We start from the raw sequence: 24,979 nt of genomic DNA, 5'->3' as shown, positions 1-24,979 counted from the left end.
AAGTGTTAAAGATGAGGATGCCAGTCAGAAATGTGGGGGAAAGCAAGTAAAACGTGTTTCCTGCCATTGCTTTGTTGAGAGCATAAGAAGGATTTCTGGTTTGGGTTTTTTTTTTGTCCCTGGTGTTGCTGTTGATTTTCAGTTCATTCAAGATATTTGGTCCACTCACACCTTAATTTTCCTTGTTCTTTTGGCTGGCTACTGTATCCTCCTTCACATCCTCTCAATCATGTCAGATTGCTGCATCCTATGGATGATGCAATTCAGAGTCAATAATCTTCTCCTGAAGAAATTGCTTCTGATGGGTTAAAGACCCACTGAATAAAAGGCATCTAGGGAGTGGTGTGCTCTCCTTTGGCATGGGCTCATCCCACTTTCTTGTGTGGGAGGTGGGATGTGACTTGGAAAATAACTGCTGGATGACCTGTCTAAAAACTATCACCCATGCAAAATAATTTTTGTGTACTAATATAGAAGCAGAATTGCCATCAGATTTGTGTTGGGTTGGTTGTCAAATGGGCTGTTTGACTGGTGTTGGGAAACAGTCTCAGTTCTGTTCCCATCCTGAACTGAAAACCAAGAGACTCTTATGTGGAGGGAGTGCAAGGACAGAGTAGAACTGTTGAATAATAGTAGTATATATACAACAGGTCTATCATCGTTCCCTAACATGGTATACAAAGTAGCTTCATATATACCTGCCCAGTGGTAACTATTCTTGTCAACCATCTGCTTATATATCCTTAATTAAAAATGGTGTTATTTATAGCACAGATTGCAAAAGGGCACCTCATAAACCCCCCAAAAATCAATTTGATGTCTTGACAAAAGTTGCTATTGGGTTGTGTGGGCCATGTGCACCAAAGCCAGCCTTTTTCATAATGATAATACCCAAAGCTAAGTGCCGACATGGAAGGGATGTTGGTTTGAAGCACCCAAAATGGCCATGTTCTCCTTGCTCTTCCAGCTTGGCCTACCTTAGCAAAGATATAACGGGAACGAACATGTGCCCTTGCCTAAAAGTCCTGGGGGTAAGCAGGAGGTGGAAGCCCAGGTTGTGGGGATGGGTGAAAAGAAGCCCACTGAGTTTTGACAGAGCAGGGTGAGGATGAGACCTTCTTGCTCTGAGCCAGGATGGGCTTTGGCTCAGAGGAGCCAGACGGAGCGTTTCCATTAACTCTGCCACACTTCAGGTCAGGATCCCCCTTGGCACATCTCTGCTTTTGTGGCTCACAGGTGAGTGACTCCTGCTTGCATAGTCTTAATTACCTGCAGCTTTTCAAAAGGTGTTGAGGGTGTTGAGTTTGTAGACACCCTCTCCTTAGCATCCTTATTCCTGTGAAAGAGTGTTTTGGAAAAAAACTAATTTTAACTGTTACTCGGGTTTTAACTGAAGTCTTTGTTGTAACTGTGAAAGACCTTGCAAAAGAGTGTTGCAAGCATAGTTGTTGGCTTTTTGAGCAAGGATAAAAGTTTAAAATACATGGCACAGAGTGAATAAAAACAAACACAGAACAGTCCTGCTGTCAAGTGTCCAGTGCATGCAGGAAAGAGGGGAGAGGCCGTGGTGAATGCAGCACATCGCTGGCAGACTTCTCTTGTTGGGTCTGTAAATTCTTGTTCAAAGCCCAGAAAAATCAAGGGGCTCCTATTGAGTTCCCTGACCTTGGGATTAGGCAGGATGTAAAACAGGAGAACACAGATAGTGATAACATATTTTGAAAACATTATGCAAATGGTGTTAAAATACACAATTTAAAATATTAGCTCTGGCAGAGAAAGACTGCTGAAGTTTCAGTCAAGGGGAACAAATATCCAATAAATTAGAAAGTCAGGATTTGGCTTTAAAACAAGTGCTTTGTAAGCAAATGCTCCCTTTTGTGGTTGGCATGAAATGTGCTACAGGAAGGGATGCAGCTCAGCGGCTTCCTTCGGGAGTAGATATTGCCATCATCGAATCCACCTGAGGAAATGGCTCAAGCTTGTGCTTTTGTTGGCACTTAGGAACCTGAGGTTCATCAACTTTTTTTTTTTTTTTTTTTTTTTAATCATTGTCTTTGTAGAGGAGACCTTCCCAAAAGGGACCTGTGGTCCATTTGTAACTGTAGGAGAAAAGCTCTGTTGTTATAGCTGGGTCAGAGCCCCCTCAGCGCCAGCCCAGCACTATTGACCAAGGGCTGATTTGTGTTTTAAAATTGAAAACCATATCTAGTCCAAGATGTGAATAGATGTTTTTTTAAAAGCTTACTTTTTAATGCTGTGAATATGCATGTCTCTGATGCTTTCAAGGCAAAGTCTAGAGTGTATAACACTACTGTCTGTGATGATTTCAATTATCTGGTAAATCTGCAGTGCTTTTATTCATCACAGCTTTGCTTCCACAGGAGGAAGGAGGTCGCAGTTTACAAGAAGGAGCTGGCAAACAGAAGTCTGTTTTTGGCAGCATGAGTAATGCTTAATGGCAAGCAGATATTTATAAAGTTAAAACATGGCTAGTCAGTGGTAAATTGCTTCTGGGCAGGAGAACAGTGTTTGGTTTGGTTTTTCTTCTCCCAGCTTCAGCATTTCCACATTATTGCACTGTTTCTTTTATTTTCCTAATGTTTGATGAATGCTCTCTCTGACCTCCCACCTGAGCACCCAATGGATGGGCTAAGGGAAGGGTAGGTCTGAACAGTGCATGTGAGAGATACCCTAAAAATGTAAGAGATCCCCCCCAAAGCTTTTGAGTATGCAAATTCTTGAGCCGGGTCTGGATGCATGTTTTCCACTGCCTCGCCCATCCCTGGGAGGCTGACCCATGGGGAGGAGTGCAGTCCAGACGTAGTAAACATCAGCCAAACATTGGGCAGAAATGAAGGAAAGAAGCAATAAGTATAGATTGGAAATAAGAAAAATAAACTCTGGCACTAAGTTTGTTTATTTATCATAGTGCTTAGTGAATTTGATCAAGTGAGACTTTAAAATCTCTGCTTTTCCCTAAGTTGAACACATCTGCTCCCTGCCCGCAGCTGGCAGGGGGTACCGTGCTTTCTCCAGCACCAAAAGCAACCAGCTTTTCATTACATCAGTATCAGCAAGGAACAAGTGAGCAGTCAACACTTTGCTCTGGGGGTGCACAACATGTCTGAGGTCCAGACCAAGACTGACCCTGGACCTTTAGGTCTGCACCATCATCTTTATAATTAACCACCTTGGTGACTAACCTTTTACTCCATTGCTTCCAGGAGGCTTTTGGAGGTGAGTTCAGTAACACTTGTGGAGTGATACCAGTGTACTGAGACCCTGTGATTTTTAAAACATTTACAAGGAAAGCAAAATATATGTTAAAGGTTTTACTTTTGTTTTCAAATGATTGGAATGACATTGGAGTAGCTAATGCTTTATATTGCTGAAGAACACAGAACTGGATTGATGCTCACTCTGCTTTTTCTTTTGATTAAAAAAAAGAAAAAAACCAACTCTATTTCTCTTGCAGAAACAGTTTATTTGCACTGTGTAATAGCAGAGCACCAGAACATGTTTTGTCCCATTTTCAGGTTTGGTGCTATGGAGTAACAACCTGACATGGCTTTTTCTTGCTTGGATCTTTAATGCTCACCTTCCTCTCTGATTTTTGGCATCTGTGTTTTTCAACTGAACATTTCTGTATTAGAAAGAGATTGCTGGCCTCCCGTCTCACAGGTGGCACAGCGGTCCCTGGCTGTAACCCTGGAGCCTGATGGTGGTGGGACTCCACCTTGCAGAGGTACGGACAGTGACTTCAAGTGGTTGATGCAGTGATGACCATTCCCTTGGGTTGTGCTGGCCTGGCCAAAGGCTGTTTGGGCAGAGACCGGCAGCTCTGGGTCTGATGGCACAGCCTGCTGAGAAACCTTGGGGGGGATTTACCCTGTTCCTTCCCAAAAGGTCAAGACAAACAGGGAGCAAGCCAAATCCAGCTCAGTCAGAGTCTGCTCGAATAGTGGGAAGATGTGAAGGATGAGCTCGTCCATCACAGCTCTCGAGAGCAAAACAAAATGATGCAGAATTTCTTCTGGAGATATTGCTAGGCTGCTAACCCATCACTCGTCACAGTATCTCCCTGCTGTTACTTTTTGTTGTTGTTGTTAGCTAAAAAAAAAAAAAAGAAAATTTCCCGTCTGTCTTGTCTAATGTAATTGCTTTACTTCCCATCCCTGTTCAGTTCTGTGCTGGATGAATCCCTCAGTCAGGGCTGTGCTGAGCGTTACTTCACGCAGGGCCTTGCTGGGCAGCTCTGGAGCTGAGGTCTGGTATGCAACACAGGCTTGGGACAGGAGGGCTGGGCGGTGTCTGTCAAGGACGACTTTGAGTTAAAACACTGTGTCCCTGTCACCTGGTAGGTGCCTGTCACCTGGTGGTGCCTGTCTCCTAAAGCTTTCCTGCAAGTGGGTACCGGTGACTGCCAGCTCTCCAGGAGGCCAGATCCCCTGACAAATAAACCCTGCTACTATCAGTAAGGATTGCAGCGCTTCATCCGCTGCGTCTCTCGGCTGATTACTGTGACCAGCCTGTGGGCTTTGGTAAAGGCTCCATTGGGCAGCCTGTGGCATGGGACAACAAATGTACAGTGATTAGAAGAGAGCAACACGGGTTGGGGGTGTTGTCCTGAGGTTATTTAGCTGATGCGAGGGCTTGGAGGTGGCTGGGGGAGTGTTGATGTTTTACAGCTTGGTGATCTGTTGGAGATCATTGCACATAGCTGAATCAGGAGGAGTAACTATAAATGCAGAAGGACCAAAGGGCAGTAGAAACCAAGAAATGTTTATGGAGCAGCTGGAGACAAGGTAGTGTGCTTGCAGACGGACAAGCATTAATGCTATCCAAGTGCTGGAAGGCTATGGGGGCTGGCAGATGGTAGAAGGCATTTTCCAAAACACTTTGCTGCCCTAATCATTCCCTTTGCAGTCCATTGACTCCTGTCAGAGACAGTTTTTGAGCTTGGAGTTAACATCCTGAAATAATAATACGAATTTAGTGATAATAATAGTTTTGTTCTCAGAAGTAGTCAATACTTACCATTTGAGCTGTTAGGATGGAATATTTCACTGCCTCATTCTTCTCCCCTGGAGTTAAAGTAGATGTGTTTTCCCTGACTTCTGGTGCAGTTATTTTTCTTTATTTTTCTTTTTCAATTTTACATTGTAAAAGACCTGGCTGATGTCAATGCAGAATATCTCAGGCTTTGCAAACTAGGCCAACCCTGGCCAAAGCTCTGCCAATGCCTGGGAGAACCAGTGTCCACCAGCACCTTGCCTGCTTTGCATGCACACAGAACTGCTGTGCTGTGTTAACACCATGCTGTGCTGTGGGAAGACTGTTTTGGAGGCTGGTGGTATAACTCAGAGTTTCTGTGAGAAGTATGAAAAACTCTAAAGAACTTAAAGTAGGAAAAGGAGAGAATGAACCATTTCCTTATACCTAACAGCATCAGCATGGAGTCAAAAATTGTTGCTCATGGCTCTCCCAGTCCAGCCTGCTGCTCCATAATGTCTTGGGTTTTTTTTTTTCTCTTAAGTTTGAAAAGAGCTGGGTGTGGATTAGTGCCTTGTTTTAATGCTGAAGCTGCAGCACACACTGTGTAATCCCGTGGTGGTGTCTAGGGGTGAGGGATTGAATTGCTGCTGTTCATGCCCCAGCCATGGAGCAGCCTTTGCTTGCAGAACTGAGAGCACGGGGGGGAAGGCACGTTAGCTTCGGTAAATCAGGATATCGGGACCCTTGTTACCCCAAACTACCACAGCCATTTCCCTGCCTCCACTTTCCGTGCTCTGGCCAAATCGCAATGGAGCCGCGGTCTGGTCCCTCCACCAAGCTCATGCCGATGGACACCACTGCCTGGTGAAGGGGGGGTGTTCCCTCTGTTTTCCCATTTTGCTCGTGCTGGAGATCAGAATGGATGACAAATGTAGCAAACATGGGGAAAATTAATTTCTGTCCAAAAGAGATCTGTGCTGTTGGCTTTCCTGGTCCCTGCAGATGTGCAGAGCTGTGCCAGGCTCAGGGCACATGCTCAGGGCTGTGTGGGAGGGCAGCGAACACACGTGAAGTTGTGGCTGGGCATTTAAGGCCCCTGCAGGCAATTCCAGTCTTCTGCTGAGGCTGCTGCGGTAGCAGTGCTTGCAGGTTAAATGTCTGCAGGAACTGGGAAACGGCTCAGCACCCAGGAAAACCCCAACTGGCTGTACAATAGCCTGGAAACTTTTCTTTGATCAAGTGGTTTCACTTCCATATCATCCTAAACTCTGTAGAAACAAAAACTGTGGGTTACGGGATTTTTTTTTTTTTTCTTTCCCTCCCCAGTGCACTATTTAAATTGATGGCCTTTCCTTGGGTGTGTGCTTGCTGCCTCTCTTTCCCTGAATGTGAAACTCGGGTGGTACAATACTGCCTGTATCACACGGGCGATAGAAGTTATTTAATGGTTTTTAAGTACTTCAAGCAATAGAGAAGAAAAGCCATCTTTGGAGTTTTTGAGGCTTTGAGACACCCTTTAACATATTGCTTGGCCTGGAGGAGTGAAGGACTAGACAAGTAAGCTGAGCTGAGCACCAGAGGGACGGTGCTAAACAGAGGTTACGGTGCAAAGCGCAGCTCGGAGTCCGTGTTTAACACTCCCCTTGGCTTTGTTGGGAGACCTCTGGAGGGAGCAGACACTGGATCAAGGAGCAAATACTTTGAAATAATTGATTTAAGCGTAAGATGCTGTCTTGAACAGGGCCATGGTGCCCTTCAGGGAGCGTGACTGCTGAGCCACCAGCAAGAAGCTGATGGCGAGCCCGAGTCCCTCTGGCTTTGGCTGTCCTCCTCATGTCTTCAGTACAGGTTCTCTCTGTTGACACTCAAATATAATTTCCATTGCAGTATGAAGAATACAAAGCCATATTAAGGAAATTGAATACAGCATTAGTCATTCCTTAGGCAAGAGCTGTGCCTGAGGAGGAGGCGGCAAGCAGAGCAAGGCACCATGCCATGGTTTCTGTGTGGTGCCAAGGCAGCCAAAGCCCAGATCTCCCTTGTGGCTGCTCAGGGGCAGCAATATGTTCAGCACTGAGGATATTGAATCAGCTGGGTTATTTCACAACATTGTTTTGTCAATAGTCAGTGTCAATTTATCATACTCTGTTAATGTTTCCTCTCGCTCTTATCCATGAGGGATTAAGTGAAGAAATACAATAGCATGGTGGATTGCACAAGAATTCATCAGGTTTTCCTATCAACTGCATCAACAAGGTATTATAACCAGAAAACTTTGCAAGTTCAAGCTTCCAAGATTAACCCAAAGACTGTAATATTTTGCTAAACTCGGAAGCCTGGGCTCACTTTCTATGTTTGGATTCACGGATAGCTTCCCTGATGAAGGATTGTTCAAACTTAGCAACAAGTGTTGACCCAAGTTAGACTTTGAGGTTAAGTTTGACCTCGTGTTGGAGGTCACGTTCCCTGGGGCAGCAGGTCAGTCCTTGGTACCATCCCACTGTGCAGGAGTCAGTATGGGTCAACACCTCCCACGGGAAATTTGCACACAAACTTTTTGTTTTGCAGGTTGAGAGAGTTGAGCATTATGGACACAGCTCATCCTGTGCCAGCTGGCCAATATCTGAGAAAGTGGTCCTGAGCATATTTAATTTATTAGTAGAGAGGTAGCCTAATTGAATAGATGGTTTCTGTCTGGAGACTGAAGATTCTTCCATGATTTGGTCATTTGGAGGCAATAAATCTTTGCCACAATGAAGACTTCTGGATTTGACCCAAAGTAAATTAGTTCAGATGTGTCAAAGAGCCAAGCAAGAAAGGCTCAGAGGGCCTTGTACAAACCATAAATACCATAAATTGTGTATGAAGAGTTATGAAGGCAGCCTCTTTATTGTCCTCTTTCTTTTGATGTTCCAGGGAGCACATTAGGCAAATACCATGGAAATGAAGGAAATATTTTTGTCAACAAAAAATCCACAGATAGTCTCAAAAGGAGCAACCCTGCAAAGAAATTTGTTGAGGGTATGTTCTGCCTTGGGCAGAAACTGCTGAGCGTTGTGTGCAGTGCTTACACTTGATTATGTTGTGCAACTCTAATTACTTTGGAGCGTTAATGTATGTGAATTAGGAACAGGATTAAAATTATTCTTGGGACTGAAATGTGTTCTTTCTGAGGAAGCATAAAATTAGTTGTTATCTCTCAGCAAAGACCCAGCTGAACTGTTGTTTATAGGGGTTTCTTTCAGAATTAGGACATTGATGGTTTGAGTCCAGATTTAATTAAAAAAAAAAAAAAAAAAAAAAGAAAATATTTGTAGTATGTTCAGGACCACCATGTGATGTTTTGCTTGCTGACAGTGGTGTTGCTTGCTGCAAGCTATCACCAAGTTATGCTGGGGTTTCATCTCCACTGTTAATTAACCTATAATGGATGTCCTTTTCCAGGTAGGGAAGTCTCCATTATTAGGGAAGGTGAAAACCTGTATGACTTGAAAATGGACTTAAATAAAGCAGCTGTTGTGCGGGCAGCTAAGAGGACAGCAGGAAGGCATGCAAGCCATGGGCACGAGAAGCAGGGTAACAGGAGTAAAGTGGCCATGCCTAAGCTTGAGGGAAATGCTATGGCAGAGTAAGAAACCACTCTGGTTTAACCTTCTGTCTCTGATCGTCGTGTTTGTATGGATGAGCCAGGCTTTGTTTCAACAATACTGTATGTTGTCACTGCATTTTCCAAAATAAGAAAATATATAGGGAAGTGTCAGAGGTAGTAGCCATCCTTAGAAAGACGCCTATTTCATTCAAAGCGACCCTCACGTTAACTTTTACTAGATAGGTTATGAACATTATAATCAATCAAGAGCTGAGTCACTAGACATTTACGTTCAGGTGCCTGAATCACTCCATGAGTCATGTCTAATCCAAGATATTTCTGGAGGAAACCCTGGAGTTCATGCCGGTGCAGGGCAGGTGAGATGATCAGGAAGCGCCACCATCCCTGGCTGGCTGTGTAGGGCAAGGATAAGGTCTTAGACTAGATGGGAACCTTTCAGGCAGCCGCGTCTCATCCTGTTATGAGATGATGCCACCCTGAAGCTGGTGGACTTCACAGTGTTAGATTTACGGTTGGACTCGATGATCTTAAAGGTCCAATCTAAATGTATTCAGATCTGATTCTACATCCGTCCTTTGCCCAAGCAGAGATGAAACCAGTTACAGGGCTGGGAGCAATGCCTGGGGCAAGGTGTACTGAAGTCCAAAGACCACCTAGGCAACAGTAATGAGCTGCGGGAGGACTACCAGGGTACAGGCACCTCCTCTTTCAAATGTTCTGACAATCGTACGTTTTATGGCCACATATCTCAATAAGATTCCAGTTGAACACACTTATGATCTACACCAGCTCTGTTAATTCCTGCTTTTGTAGTTGCGCTGTGGCTCAGCGTGCAATGATTAGGTGTAGCCTGGCAGAGGCGTGTGCCAGCAGCATTACTGTGCGCTGCTCAGCTGTGGTAGGGAATGGGTAGTTTTCACAATGGGGTTTGCAATTCTATACTAAAAAATGTCTAGAAAATAACTGGGTTTCAGGTCTAATCCAAGTATTTCCAAGCAGGTAAGGTTTGCATTGTAAAGACTGGTAAGGTTGAGCCCTTCAGTAAATTAATGCTTTAGGAACACGTTGAAGAGGCTCAGAGGCTGATTAGTGCCCCTTCGTGGGGTTACTGCCCCCGTGGCCAGGTCACCACTGCTGTGTGGGCACACGTGGCTGCTTCTGCACAAAGCCAGCTGGTTTATTTACCTTCTAGAGCAGAGAGCAAGTGCCTCTTGTGAGTCTGAGTGGGTCTGTGAGCATCCTGTGCTCAAAGTCGGTAGGAAGGTGGTGTCTTATTTTTGTGATGACTACATGTTGGAGCTACTGGACGTTAGGCTTGTATAGCTCTGCTCTAAGAGAGTGACAAGGCGTCAGGGCCTGCTCAGAGAATTTATGGATGAGGCAAAGGTCTGGGGGCAGTGAGGAGCTGAACATGCAGTTCCTGGCATCCTGCTCCTCATCATCATCCAAAAGCAGAGAGTTGTACTCCTTTCTGTTAATTTATAAATGTTTTATGAGTTCAAAACCCTACTGAGATGGTCATCTGAGCCTGTAGGCTGCCATCTTTTCATGTGAGTCATTTGCTTTGGTGTTGGATTTAGTCTGCAGGTCAGGCTGCACTAAGGAGTAGGTAGATTCACCACCGAGAGATCACCAGCCCGTGCAACGACAAGGCTCTTGCAAGCAGCCGCTGAGCAGCCTGCTGGGTTGGGCTGCAGCGTCAGCACCATTAAAGCCCCATGGTACAATCTAAGCCTGCTCCAAATATCCCCAAATCAACATTCTTTTTCCCAGATGAGTGAAGAGTGTTGGCTGGGGTTATAGTTTTGTTTTATGGATGCTGTCCTGTCTTCCAGTTATCTGTGTGGGGTTTTTTTGGTTGTTTTTTTTTTTTAATTAAGAGATGACTGACTTATTCAAAGGGTGGAGGAGACTTGCCAGACATAACAGTGTTGGTTTAATTTCCTTGTGTGTAATCAGTTCTGCACTCATTTTTCATTACAATTTATTTCCATTTCATCTTCCCGAAAACAAATGTATCTTTTTGATGATATGCCAGGACAATAAAAAGAACACCGCAAGGCCACAGTGATGTCACATATGGACTTCATGGGCCATTTACAATGGAAATATCTGTGACAGCATCAGATTGGCCTTCCAGGGACTAAACTGGATTTCCAGGGGCGGGTGTACTTTCAGCTGCATGTTGCTTCTGTCATCAGAGCAGTCAGGTTTTAATTGCGGTTCCATATTGGGCAAAGTTGAACGTGGTGTTTAACACAAATAATGGAAGTTATCTCTTCTTTTGTAACTTTAGAAAAAAGTTCCTAGTTGTAATGTCCGGTAAAAAAGCTGGAAATGTGACTCTGTATGGTGGGGACCTTGAATCTCGCTTCTGAGAGGGTGAGCTGCTCTGTTCATCTCCATGACAAACTGTTAAGACTCTCAGAGGAAAGGATGAGGACACCCCTATCTTTCATCCACCACTGGTCTGTGTAGTGGTAGCTGCTGGGAGGAGCCGAGGCTTGCCAAAGGTTGGACAATAAATGCTAAACCTCTGCTGAAACACTGTATCTCGAAGTAGGGATGAAGGAGGCTGGAAGCCCAAACTGTCTCTGCTGTTGAAGCCAAAGTTGCCTCTTAGGTAGTGCAACTTAAGTCCTCACTCCTCCAGTGTCTAGCTGTGGAGTAAGTAAGAAGTGGTGTAGTTAGGCACGCAGTTAAGAACAACATTGGATTTAATGTTCCTGATACTTCCAAACAAGAAAGCTTTCCATAGCAGCCACTCAAACTGAACATTCACTAGAAAAAAAGATCTTCAAATACACCGAGGATGGGTTTAGTTCGAGAAGGGCTTTCAGTGCTTCAGTTTGCTGGAATACGTACAAAATACTGTGGTGCCAAATCTAGTGTCACAGTGAAGCAGCTTGAGATTCAGCTTTCTGAATGACTTCGTCTTTGCTGTTCCTGCCATGGAGAGGAACAAGCAGTTTCACTCAGCTCTCTAGCTGAAGTCCTTTCGCTGGATATTCTGTTCATGCAGGACAAGGACAAACACCTACTTCCAGCCTCCCAGCACCTGATGGCCATAGCAACCAGCAGAAGGAAACCTGCTCTCTAGGCAAAATGCCCTTCAGCGCCCAGAGGAAGGCTGCTTTTCCAGATCCAGCTTTCCCTGCTAACTTTCCTTTTTTGCTTCAACTGCAGCAGTAGCATTCCCAGAGCTGCTCCGATCTATGTGACCTTACGGGAGAGACAGAGCCCTGCGCTCGCCTTCACCTGCAGCAGGCTGGGGCAGCCACGAGCATCGCAAGGGTAAAGCTGGGAGCGAGCCCTGCACCCTCCCTCTGGAAGTGCTAAGGGGGCAAAGCAAAATCCAAAATGCAGACCTTTTGGACAAAGATGGAAAGGATTAAATTCATTGGTTTGGATCTTTGAGCTCCTCTGATGGGAACTCAAATTTTGCAGTCTCAGGAAGAATGAATTTTGCACAGCCTCCAGTAAACTGGACGTTTGATGCAAGGCAGAGGTGTCAAATACCATGTCCAGCTGAAATCAACTGAGAAACAGTGACCACACTCAAATCCACCCCTCACCATCATTCAGACCAGGACACCAGGGTGATAGCTCTTATGCATCCCATGCATTATGTCTTCTCTTGAAAACTGCCTCTCTAGAAAATAAACCAAGTCATTCAGCCCAACCTTCTGGCACCGGCTCCGAATGCAAATACCAGGTTGCACAGCCTGCCCTTCTCTGCATTGCATGCTCCAGACTGGGAGGTTTTGTGTGTGCAATGCCTCCTGCAGCTGGCAAGTCCTCATTTTGTACTAGACAAACACTGACAGCTTTATTTCTTGTTTGTTCGGCCACGAAGATCCTCAGCATCCTGGTTTGAATCGAGTATTGTGGTTCCCCACTAGCAGAAATGTAAATAACAAATAAATTTCATGTATTTTAATTACCTGAAGGTGTCTGTTTTAATCTGGTGAATCCTCTTATGTGATAAAAGTAACGTTGCTATGGGAACCCTATCTAACAGGAAAGGTAGCACTGGTCTGCATGTAAACAAATAGGAAATCGGTGCAGTGAAGGGATTTTTTTCAGTCACTTGGCACAGAACTGGCTTCATGTGAAAGTTTAGACTGGTGTTATGTTTTTATATGTGTGTGTATGAGTGAGAGAGACTTAGATTTAACTGGGAGGATCCCCTTCAGGCATCTTGGAAGTGCACGGAAATGTTTCTTTTTCAACCCCATGTATTCATCAAACTACAGCCCACCACCAGCAGCAGTGCCTTTATACACGGTGTCCCTCTCATCAGGATTGAAGCGCTTTATCTCAGGAATGTGTAAAGGCTGCTCAGGAGTGAGACATCCACTGAATTAAGCCCTTCAAGGCAAACCCTACCCAGTAACATACTTGTGCGCACCTGCTGCAGCCAGGGAGCCACATCTGTGCCCCGAGAGCAGAGCTGGTGGCATGGGTCCCCTCTCTGTCACCCCCAGCAACGACTGGTGTGACACCAGCCCCTGCCATGGTTTTGGCTGGAATGGGCAGGTCGAGGGTTCGGTAGTTGGATGTGGTCCTGTTTGTCTTTAAGTCACCAACTCTTTGCTTTGTGTCAAGCCTCCAAGGACAGCAGCGCTGCCCGGGTGGACACGTGCCTGCTGGTGGGTCCTCGGTGGGCAGGACAGGCATCCTCTGCCTTGCCTGGGGCTCTGCTCAATCATCCCATCCTGCAGTCAGTGTCTGTGCTAGAGCTGCATCTTGAAAGGGTTTATTCATTTACCAAGTGGATGTGCTGATAAGACCCCTGCGATAACTGGCAATAAAGCGATAACGACAATATGTTTCAATATATTGGCAAATTTTCCACGCTATGAAATCTTTTTTTCTTAGATTAAAAGGAGCTGACTACAAGGATATTTCTTGTTTTAGTTTACTTAAATACACAATATTCAGTATATGTTTATTACATTCTAGGGTGGACCTGGTTTACAATGAGCTTGCTTTCCTCCAAGGCATTCCTTGTGCCTTGTGTGCTGGTCTGGGCCACCGCTGAGAAAGAAGCTCCCGTTACAAGTTTGGAAGAGACATTGAGTTGCTCTAAAGTCTGGGATGCAAAGGAAGGGAAAAAGATGAAATGTACTAGTCACTAAACACTTCTAAATTCATTAATGTCATTACACACTAAAAAGAACTCATTGTTTGCCACATAACTATAGTGATCACTGAAAACCAAGTCGACTTTGTTTCATAAGCTGAACTATGCATCGATCTGCTCTATGTACTGCTCACCCACGGGTTACTATGCAGCAATGGGTAACATATTTCTGTTTCATTGCAAATCAACAGTACAGTTTCCATGGACAACATTTCCATGAGGAATTACAAATTTTTGTCAGCCAAGTATTTAGTCTGCAAAGAAAACCCTTGCAGAGGCAACCATAAGATATTTGTGCTGCATAAATACACTTGTTTTACAAATTATTATTTCAGTCAACATTGTTAACGTGCTGACATTTGGATGCAATTATTTCCTTTAATATACGGCAAGGTTTGGTATAACTGAATAGAAAGGCTTGGAGTTTTACTACAAGCTTTACTGCCAGGAAAGGGACATTCAGGAGGAAACTCCAACATCTTAAGTAACATCAGGGATTTTTTTTTCAGAGACTGCTCCAGGTAGGAGCACTATGTGGACCAGTCTCAGCATATAAGGTTTCAGTGCTCTTAAGGGTTTTTTCCAGCTTTACCAATCAGAAGTTCATATTGTAACAAACTGAGTCTCAAAAATCATAATCAGGTTCATGGAAAATAATCCTACTAACCCAACTATTTCAATCTGAATCTGCATCATTGCAAACAACATTAAGAATAATTAGCTGTTGTTCAGGTTGTGGAGGTAATCTCCAAATGCTCCTGTCTGAGTGATTTGGGGAGAAGGGGCAGGGTGAGGAAGGGCAGTACATCTGATTCCTGGGCATAAAAATATTGCAAACCATTTTTTGGTACATCAATGTTAGGATAAACTAAAGTCATGTTCCTGACATAGCTCCTGCCCCACTCGATATGAATCATTAGTACAAAAACAATTTCCTAATTATCTTTCCATTGCAGGGTAAAGCAATGAATTCTGTAAAGCTGTAATTTTATCCTGGTTTGTTTCCATGTCCTCTATTTTCTCTGGAGACATGCTCTGTTCTCCTCTGAGGTTATTTCTGATATGATCCTTGGCAGCAGGAAAGGTGGTGGTGTGTGGATGAGTTCATCATCAGCTGCTTTCCCAAATTCCTGGGGGAGTCTCACTGGGAAGGTATAAACTCGTGCAGGTGTTGGATGGTCTCTAGCAAAGCAAACAGGCTGCCTTAATGGTTGAATCGATCCTCGTGGCAGACGATAGCAATGCTTTTGTAGCTGACCTGCCATATCATGCTATAGGTATTTTTAGGTGGTTTATATAAAACAGATTTTAAAAACACGGCAGAGGACCAAGTTACAAAGAGGTGCCTGAAAAGACTCTGTGTTAATAGATGTGTCTTTCAGTATATGTAGGTATTGGAAAGGTTGATTAATGGAATTTGTGAGAAAAGCTGAAGCAGGAGAGTGTTAAAGCAGGAACCTCTGGCACTCCTCACCCTCCTTTTCTCGTTCCTCACCGTCCTGCTTGGACAGGGCTACGTTGGTTGGGTTCAAAACCACGTCCTCCTTGCAGGAAAAGGAGAAAGATCTCAAACTTATATGATGGAAAGCAAGCGAAGTACCATCGTCCTTGCCTGCCTGCGGGGCTGTGTGAGCTGCAGCCACGCTGGCAGCAGGTGACCTGCCACTTGTCCATGGAGGAAAATAAATGTGTTGGTACCATCCCGGGAGGGGATGGATGGGAGAGTCCCCAGCTCCACTTAGTGGGCAAAGCATAAACAACATGTAAGAGCTCAGCAACAACGACTGAAGCCAACTGAATAGTGTGTTTAAAACCTTCAGCTAATCTGTGCATAGGAAAAGGCTTCCTTTGGCCTTGAAAGACCACCCTGAAGCCCTGGGTCCCCTGAGGAGGACCCATAGGAAGCATCACCATACATACTCACCTGCACCATCTGGGTTTCTTCTTGAGTTATGGAGGGATGCAGTGGAACAGTCATGTTTCTGCTCAGGCAGATATTATTTAATTAACCGTGGTCAGATTTTCTAATTTATTTTTTTTTTTAAGCTCCTGTGAAATGTACCCACAAGGAGCACCAGGAAACAAAGGTGTGAATCTCCCAAAGGGAGGGCTTCTCCCTGGCAGCAAGGGGCAGCCAGCCCAGCAGTGGGGCAGCCTCCAAGGAGCAAGAAGGAGGTTTGTCAATAGCCCTGGTCCTTCAGCCTGCAGGGGAGGCTGCACAGGGATTTCCAGGAGGTCATCAGAGCCAGGAGAAAAGAAAAACCAGAATTTTTGTGCAAACATCTTTTCCACTTGCGTCAGTATCTCAGTAGTATCTACTATCTCAGTAGCAGCTACTATCTCAGTAGCTCTGTTGATGAGTTAAGGGCAGTTCACTGAGTCATTTCCAGTGGTTAGACAGTGTACATCTCACCTGAATCGCTTGTTTCGTTACCTAGTGCTCCAACTTTTGGCATTTCATCAAGAAGAGCCTTTTAAGGACATGGTTTAATTAAAAGCATCTCCCAGCCTGGCTGAAGCTCTCCCCAAAATGTTCCTCAAGCAACAGCACTTCATATGCTATTAGCTACCCCCAGCCCCTCTCCTCTCCTGGTGACCAGGCCCAGTCAAGATGAAACCAGAAAATTAACACAAATCATACAAATTTGGCACATCTTGAGGGGCCAGTTGCCATTGTACGTTTTCCGATGCTCCACAGGGATTTGATGTGTGTTTCCTATACTCCCACAGGGATCTTGTTATTGAGCAGACCCTTGCATCAGAAATAAAGAATCCTGGCCCCAGGGTTTCAGGATCACTTGCGGGCAGGATGGCTGTCATGTCACGTCAAGTTTCATCTAAACAAGTGTTCCCCTCTTTCACCGTGTCAGGGTCTGCCAGCACATCAGAGAGGAGGGGGAACTAAAAGTGCTTTTAGCAAAGAAGGAGAGCATCTGATATTGCTTTTTCTTTATTCATTTTTACAAAAGAGTTGCAGGAGAATCGGAAAAAATGCTAGTGGTCCACCCAGCATTTGGAGAGGATGCAAAGAGGAGATAATGCTTGGTGGGGTTGGGTCGCACTCCACTTCGGATATCCAATTTTTATATATATGTTTGGGGCTTTTTTTCATTCCTTCCTGTGAGATTCAGGTTAGAAACACTCCCAACCCATTAGTATTTCCAAAAGTTGCTGGATATTTCCACCATTCTCTCTGTATCCTTGCTTCTGCTCTACCCCTACCACAGTCACCCTGGGAAGCTGATGAGCACTGAGGTAGCTGCACAGCAGATATTGGATCCTCACTATAAATTTCAGCAGGTAATTAGCAGCTCTGCTGCTAGTGTAAAAAAAAAAACAAACAAAAAAAACCTCCCAAAAAACAAAAGGAAATCTTTAACATGACCCACAAAGGAATCTGGAAAACTAACCAGCAAGTAGCACCTCCATGCTTGGGTAGATGAGGAGCTGACACTGAAAGGTGGCTGTGCTTGCAACTTCTGCAGCTCTCAGAGGAAACAATTTTATTAGAGTAAGAGGAAAAAAGGGGGTGGGAGTTTCCTTTTACAGTCAGAAGTGTGTTTTCTCTACTCACTGCCCTACTCTGGCTCCAAACATAGTTTTGCATGTCACTATTCTGTACCCACTGTCAGGGAGCATCTGCTGCTCCTGCTCTTGCTTAGTTTCTTTGCATGGTATGTAACACTTTTTCCTCTCCCACAATCTTTGCTTGTTTCAGTGTCTCTCAAAATACTGGCAGTGCTCAGGTTTCCTTTTCAATTTCGTGCCTGAACCATGCATGCCTGCTTTGAAGATCAGAAGGGAAACAAATCAGTCTTGTGCACTGATGGACCCCAATTAAAATGCAAAAGCTGGATAGTGTTTGCAAGGGGGGGAGGTAATATGGGAGGCTCTTAACAGCAGTTTGAATAGTCTTAAATTCTGTCTGATGCCAGTATCTATTGTAGAAAGGTTTTGTTTTGAGACTGGGAAGGTTGTATTGACTTGAGAATCCAGACACTGCCTTTAAAATCTGTTATTACTCTGTAGTATGATTTAATTAGCTAATGAATTTAACATTGTTGGATAATGGAATAGCATTAATATTTTCAGAGTCTCTCCAAGATACTCACTGCTTGCCTTAAAGCTTTTAGCAATTCTCTGGCTTTAAACTGGATGAGCCATTTTCAAGGCTGAGGCAATGAGAAGGGTGAAAGGCAGATCCGGGTCTTGCACAGCGCGGGGTCGAAGGGCAGCTGGGGTGCAGGGTCTGCGTCTGCGCTCTCCACGCGTAGGAAATGCTGTGATGCTGCAACATGCTGTGTGCTCAGGGTCTGTGTCATGCTCTTCATCCTGCTGGAGATTACTGTTTGCAGAAATTTAATGTAAGTTCACCAGGGCAAAGCATTTGCGTTATATTTTGTCTGCATCCAGCAGCTGAGCCTGGGCTGACCGAGGGGGGCAGCTGCTGGCTTGCTGTGCTGCAGAGGGGCCGGGGACCCCCACCCCAGGGTGTGGGATGGAGGGAGCAGGGATCACCATTGCTCCCTGTGCACCTCCAGCCTCCCAGGCTGGGCTCTGCTGGCTTCCCCGCCAGTCCTGTGCCACCGGGGGAAACTTTGCTTTTCCCTTTTGCTGTTCGGGTGGCTGGTTCAGCCTACAAAATCCATTTAGCTGCTGTACATCTGCCAGTGCTCCGCTTGAGAGAGACGTTATTACATTAAGCTGCAGATCGGACAGATTGCAGTAATATTTTTACACTAAAAGATGTGTTGTCCCAGGATGCCCCTGATGGTGGGGGACCGATGGCCACCGGACATATTTATCTCCTGCTCTAATTACCTTTGAGCTGAGCATTTGCAGCCATGCATTGCCAGCAAAGCTTGGTATTTTAGAAAGCAGAGCAAAGCTGCGGGGCAGGGAACGACCCCAGAAGCAGGATGAATGCTTTTTGCCTGTCTCCAAAATCATAACCTATTTTTGGACCAGTCATTGAGAACATTACAGTTTCATTAGCTGAAATAACCACAGACCGCAGCTACTCACCAAATGGCTGCAACTTTCTACCCATATTTTGGCCCCCTTCTCTAGGGGCTGGTGTTTGTAGCCTGGAGTAGGCTGTGACCTGCTGCTCGCTGCCAGCCGGGACGGTGCGGTCACTGCTGCAAGGTACATGCACACAGTTCAGCGAGCACATACAGGGCGTTAATGCTCTCAGTCTTCTTCAGATTCCACGTGCAAAAATAAAACAGAAAAAAAAAAGACAAAGGAAGATGCTGTTTAAAGGAGAAAGGGATAATGGCTCTATTTCTGTTATTTTCCTCAGTTCTGCTACCTCCAGATGCCAGCTGTACTTGAGTATCAGTGGGAGGTGGATACCAAACTCTTCCTTATATTTTTCTTTACCTTCACCTTCAAAACAGCTCTGTGGTACAGATGAGAAGCTGGTGTTACAGGCTGGTAGAAACAAGAAACCCAAGTCATTTGCCCCAACCCATACCACTAGCGCACAGATCCTGCCTCGGGCTCGCTCCCCGCTGAACAGCGGTGCAGGTCAAGGCTGGGCAGAGGAGCACCACCAGCTGCAGCGCTCAGGTGATGCTGCCCTGCTGCCATCCCCCCACCCGCCCTTTCCTGTTATATGCTGATTTTAGGCCACAGTGGAGCCAGATCACACACAGGTAGGAAATCTCCAGCTTTAATCACTCAAGTCATGCTGTGCTGGGTGGTGTGGAAGCTCCCAGTGTTATTTTATCAGCCATATGCCACTGGTTTTGCATTAAACAAGCAATTATTGCGTAGCCTGGCATAAGCTCCCATGTGATGCTGAGACTGCCCAGCCAGGAGCAGGATCACACAACCTGGACAGGATGGCAGTGCTGGGGTAGCCCTTGCTTCCTTGATGCCACAGCCTTCCTGCTCAGGAAAGTCAGGTTTCATCTGCTGCATCTCAGAGGGTTTCAGGTTGGGTCATTCAAAAATAAGTAGGGTTTGTTGGGTTTTAGCTGTTTGTCCCAGTAAAATAAAATTTTAGCAACACATCTGTGTGCAGACTCTAAGCTTCAGAGTAGCTGAGTTTCAGGATGCAGACGACCTGTTTCAGTGTGTCTTCATGTTTCAGAAGACCCTAGTTCCATCCTGAGATTCAATGTTTGGTCTGTCTGGAGCCATGATTGTGTCCTCCACACATATTTCCCTGCAGGCCACCTAAATCAGATGCACGTTGCTCCTTAACTCAGCAGCTGAGGCCACAGCACTCATGACCTGCCTTTGCCCATGCAGGTACCACACTTTTGACCAGCAGCATAGAGATAAATTCACCTGCAGCTTGCAAAGCGCAGGGTATAGCAGATATCTCTTGATGTTTATGCTGTTTAGGGGACTGCAGCTCTGTCCACTGGCTGGGACAAAGGTTTTCTTACACCGTACAGCAAGTTGGAAAGCAGGGGGAGGCTTTGGCTGCTCTGCAGCCTGTGGTGTTCTACGGTGACTCAGAAAGGGAAATTTTCTGCCTGAGGAGACCGGCAAGATGCTACAAACCATGAAAAGGCACTTGTCATTGTGGTGGTGGTGAGGAAGGTGAAAGAGAGATTGATGCAGGGGCTGAAATATTCCTTTGGCACAAGAAGACATGAGACATTTGAAACCTCTGCATACTGGATTGCAGTCTGAGTGGCTCTTTGCAGTTAATGATCTGACCAGAAGCACACTTTGAAGGAATAAATGCACGTAATTAGAGACATCTCCCACTTTTCCTTCTGTTTTGGATGACAGTCTCTTCTCATACAATTCTCCAGCATAATTTGCATGTGCACGTTAATTAATGCCTGCTGTAGCATGGAAAACTGTAGAAGCCAGTGTGGCGGTCTATACTGCAGACCTTCCTTGGAGGTGAAGACCTGCTGCACGCACTCAGGGCTGCTCTGCCACCACCTGGGGCTGGCTGGGGATGGGGACAGAGCAACCTCATTTTGCAGCCAGTGATTGCCCCAGCAAGGGAACAAGGCATTTTGGCCTTTGGTGCTCAAATGGTTTTTCAAAATTATGAAAAGGTTTGGATGGGTCATGATGGAGCCTTAAATGAGTGTGAAGCCTTTTGGGTGCTTTGGGCCAGGGGAGCTGTGCTGGCTGCCCAGGAGCATCCTGGTGGTCAAGAGGAGCAGGGAACAGGTTGGCCTGCAGAGACCATGGTCTCTGTCCAGAGCTTTCCAATTGCTGCCACTTGCTGTTTCTCACTAGAAGCAGCAGCATGGGAAGTGTTGGGGAAAAAAAAAACCCCCAAAAAAAACCAAAAAACAAAAAAACCAAAAAAACCTCAGCATGGTCATTAGGATGAACTGCTTGGAGTTACTGATAATCAGAAATGAGTTGCCAAGCAATGCTCAGGGAAAATGATTTGGAAAGTCACAGTGTGTGATACCTAAGAGGGAGGGAATGTGTGCGTTAGCAGGACGTGTGCTCAGGTACGGTAGCACAGCAAGCTGGGCGCTGGGGTCATTTTGGAGAGGAAGTGCAGCATTTTGCTCTATGGATTATTACTTTTATTATTTACTCCTTTATTGTTCATTACTTGATGGGTTCTGGAACTTTCAGGGTTTGCGTTTGCAGAGGAGCTCATCTTGTAGGTGTTTTCTCGCTCTTCTGTCCTTAGATCTACACAAACCTGTTTACTCCTTAGTTAAACAGTTTTTCATTATCTTGAAAAAACCTGTCAAAACCTTTTAGCTATGAAAAATCACTAACCAGTTCAGATATCTTCAGAAGGAGGATGTATTTATGGCACTAATTAGCTCCTGTTGACATGTAATATATGCCTTTACCTGCTCCACTGTGCATGTTTCTAACCATCCAATCCCAACCCTGAGGGATGCGGGCCAGCATCTGGGCACTATGGACTCGGAAGGGGATGAGGTGTCTGCTGTGCAGTTTATGGTTCCCTGGCTGCCCACACTTGAAGTAGAAACAATTTAAGGATTTTTGTGTCCAGATATAGCCCTTGGTACAGGCCAAGCTGCAAAGTAGTTAATCAGCAATAGCCTCGTCAGTAAAATTGAAACTCTTTCTCCTGGCATTTATCCACGGCATCTATTTGCAAACCCTTGTCTCTCTAGCCCCAGTGAAGATATGAGTTGTAGCTAATGACTCAGGGAGCATTTTATGATATCATTGTGCTTGGCTTTTCTCCTCCCACCACCCACTGTGTGTCTGCAGCTCGTCCTTGGTGCCTTTTCCTTAGATAAACCCTGCGTGGAGCAGTACAGAACACGGACTCCTCACAACCTCGCTTGTCCTGCACACTGGGAAAGCAAGCCTGGCCCACGCTGCCTCGTATCAAATAATCAGCAACATCGGTTTGAATGGCCACAAACAGCAGCTCCCCCATGTGAGACCCTCTCTCCTGTCAGCAGATTTCCCAGGGAACAGAGGCGGCTGTATCCATGTTATCTCCGGGCTGGGATTGCCTCTCCCAGACACAGTGCCTGGCTTGCACAGAGATGTTTCTTGTTTAAAAAAGCACTGTGAGGAGCATCCTTGTTGATAAGGGATATGTTGAGCTAAGCAAACCTGGCATTTCTGCACCAGGTCCTCCATGGGGGTGGGTGAAGGCGACTCTGCCAAGCTCATGCTTAACTGGCACCGGCTGACCCCAGACAGGGGCTGATCCGTAGCAGCTCTTTAAAGGATGATCTGAGTGTGCCAGAAGGGATTTGCCATCAGCAAAGTTGATGGTGAAACACTGGCGCTTCATCTGCTGAGTGACATGTGGAAGTGGGAGTGTGCCCTGAAGCCCTTACCCTTCTGGGTTTGGGGTGGCTAAAAGAGAAAAGATTTGGGATGGCTGTGGAAAACTCTGGTCATGTCATGAGTTCTGCATGGAGAAGCTGGGGGGCTTATACGGGGGGATCTGGTTTTAGAGGGGAGCTCCTGGTGGTGGCAAGGAGGGGAGCGTATGCGCAGAAGGACTCCCAGGTCCTTAGGGACACCCCAAGGGTCACCATTACTTAATAGGACCAATCCAGGAGCTCATTGTTAGGACTTGTTAGAAGCAAACCACCTTGGAAAGACGCACAACAAGCTTCAAACCTTTCCAGCTGAGTTTTCCCGTCCTTGCATCCCTGCCTTTTGCAATGACCCGCTGTGAAGCAGGGCGATGGGTGGGAGCTGCAGGCAGTGATGGCGGTACCCACGAGCCAGCAGCACAGCAAAGCCCAGAGCCCGGCACTTTGCTGGGGCACAGATTTCCAGGCCTGCCTGGTGTGGTTTTGCATGGTTTTGCTGTAAAATAGCAATGCAATTGATTTGAGGCAAGGCAGGGCTCCTTCTGCTGAGCGGTGACATACCCTGTGCCAATCAGTTAATCTCTGCCTGCTTCTCTCTCTCTGGGTGTAGCAGCCTTCTGAGGAAGGCTTTGTGAGAATCTAAAAACTGCCTTGATGAGTGCTACAATTAAAGATGCTTTGCAAATTCCAGGAATTGCAATCAACCAGCTTGGGAATATATTGCAGGTTGCTGGGAGTTGTCCCTCAGACGATGTATTTCTGAGGAGCAAAGGGAGATGTATCTATTAATGCCTCTGGTAGGATCCAGATCCCTGGGAGCGAGGGGGCTGTCTTCAAGCCTGCTGCCACTGGGAGTGGACAATGTCGGGGCCACAGTGCTATCGCAGAAGGGACGTTGCTTAAAACCACCCTCTGCCTGCCAATTATGTTTAGTTTTTCCTCTCTAGGAATCTTTTCTGGTCAGAAGATTGCAGGTCACCAGCATTGCCTGCTTTCAGGATGGCGAGAGTGAAATAATACTAACGAACCCTTCATTCCCCAAGCACTTTCTTCCATTTTTGGCATTTAAATTAGACTCAGACTGCAGTTAACCACACCAGTCTTTCTTGTGCCCTGACCTTGGGTTTAGACAAGGGCCGCAGTGCTGTCTTATTAAATTTTCAGAGACATTTCTTTTCATAAGGAAGTTTAAGAAAATAATAGTTTATTTAACGGACCTATTTTTACTCTGACCTTCCCATAATTTGCTCTCAGACCATCCCTGAAAATGCCTGAGTATGCTTAATGGCAGTAATAAAGAAATCATAAACTAAGAGGAGCCAAGAATGGTGTCCATTTCTTCCCTAAGACTGTTCATTAGTCCGTAATATGTGTATTTGTGGGCTGAGCCATGGTCGTGTATTTGCTGCCTTGTTTAAAGAGGCTTTTACCCTGCTACTGCTGCCGCTCACTGCCAGGCGGTGCTGGGGTCTGATCCTGCCTGAGGCATTCCCTGCAGTGCTGGGGGGCTGGCCACCCCCGGGTCACGAAGTGGGACGCTGGGAACTTGGGCACATTCATGCTTTGACTCCTGGTGGACTGAGCCCTCACCAAAACAGGGACCTGCTCAAGAAACATCAGAGGTGTCCAAGTTGTCTTCGTGCTGGGTGACAGCTCGTTTTGTCTTAAATAGCTGCATTACTGTGCTGAGGAGCTCCGCTTGCCAGAGTAGGGGATAAATTACATAAAAGCCTGAGCCAAAAGTTGAAACCCGTTTTACATACAAAAAGTAGAGGTACGAACTCATTTCCACTGCCAGCCTGGACCCTTGATGGTAAAACCCAAGGTCAGTTCAAGGGACGGTAAAATTGGGATGGAGAAGGGAAATAAAAAAATGCCAGGACATACATATATTACAAAATACATATAAATATTTGCCAGCTGCTATGTATGGACAAACGGACTTTGGCTGGCTAACCTAGAAAAAGCAATCCAGGGAGGGTTCCCCGTGCTGCATCCAGAGTTTGCTAATGCAGAGGAGGCTGAGACAGGACCAGGGTGTCTCCAGGGTATGTCCTCCCCCGGTGCTCAGCAGCTTGGGAGGAGGAATTCAGGTCATGGCTTGAAGATGTAACAACCCCCGCCCCATGATAATTGGACTAATTGGAGACAAGAATTGATGGTTTTATGGAGATTCCCTTTAATGGTCTGAAACTTCTTCTCATTTCCATCCTGAATAATTTATGGGCAGCTCATTCCCACTAGTTCTTGTGTTGTTAGCTTAATTATTTTCTTTTCCTGCTGTTATTCCTTATATATTTATAAACGGCAGTTGTATTCTCTCTCAACCTGCTATTTTTTGAGCTAAGTAAGTCAAACCTTTCCAATCTCTTCGTAAAGTTGTACTCCCTTATTTCAAGCAATGAAATTATTAAACCCATAAATGAAGACCTGATCAGGATCCTGATGACCTGTAACAGTTTATCT

Source organism: Falco cherrug, chromosome 11 (assembly GCF_023634085.1).
Source record: "Falco cherrug isolate bFalChe1 chromosome 11, bFalChe1.pri, whole genome shotgun sequence".
Taxonomy (NCBI): domain Eukaryota; kingdom Metazoa; phylum Chordata; class Aves; order Falconiformes; family Falconidae; genus Falco; species Falco cherrug.
Note: the sequence above shows the minus strand (reverse complement) of the source record.